Here is a 449-nt window from a genome sequence, read left to right as displayed (position 1 = left end):
ACTTGGAAACGATAACCCCTTTGTGGAAATCTGAAATTCACTGCAAAACGTCAATATTTCCAAGGATATGGTTCAGATCATGGTACAAACACACAGGTAGCCGCATCGGCAATTGTTGGTAACATAAGGTGTCAAAATTTGACATCAATTCAATGCAGTTGACACATTATGTTACCATCAGCTGGCATGATAATGCTACCTGTATGATTGTACCATGGTTCAGATCATGGTTTAAGAAAGGTTAGCCAAAGCTTCCTGTCAATTTAAATTTTTTCTTTCGACTATTCCTAAAACGTCAAAACAATATACACAATCTTTGTATGTGTGTGTGCTGTTTGAATAATATGCCAAACAATTTTAAAAACAATCGAATTCAATGGTTTTTAAATTCGTGTTTAGAATATTAGTATGGAAGAAATTTGTCAGGTTATCATTGAAACAAACTCGAT

The sequence above is a fragment of the Musca autumnalis genome, unplaced genomic scaffold (assembly GCF_047663935.1).
Source record: "Musca autumnalis isolate F117 unplaced genomic scaffold, ASM4766393v1 scaffold_4, whole genome shotgun sequence".
NCBI classification, from domain to species: Eukaryota; Metazoa; Arthropoda; class Insecta; order Diptera; family Muscidae; genus Musca; species Musca autumnalis.
Note: the sequence above shows the minus strand (reverse complement) of the source record.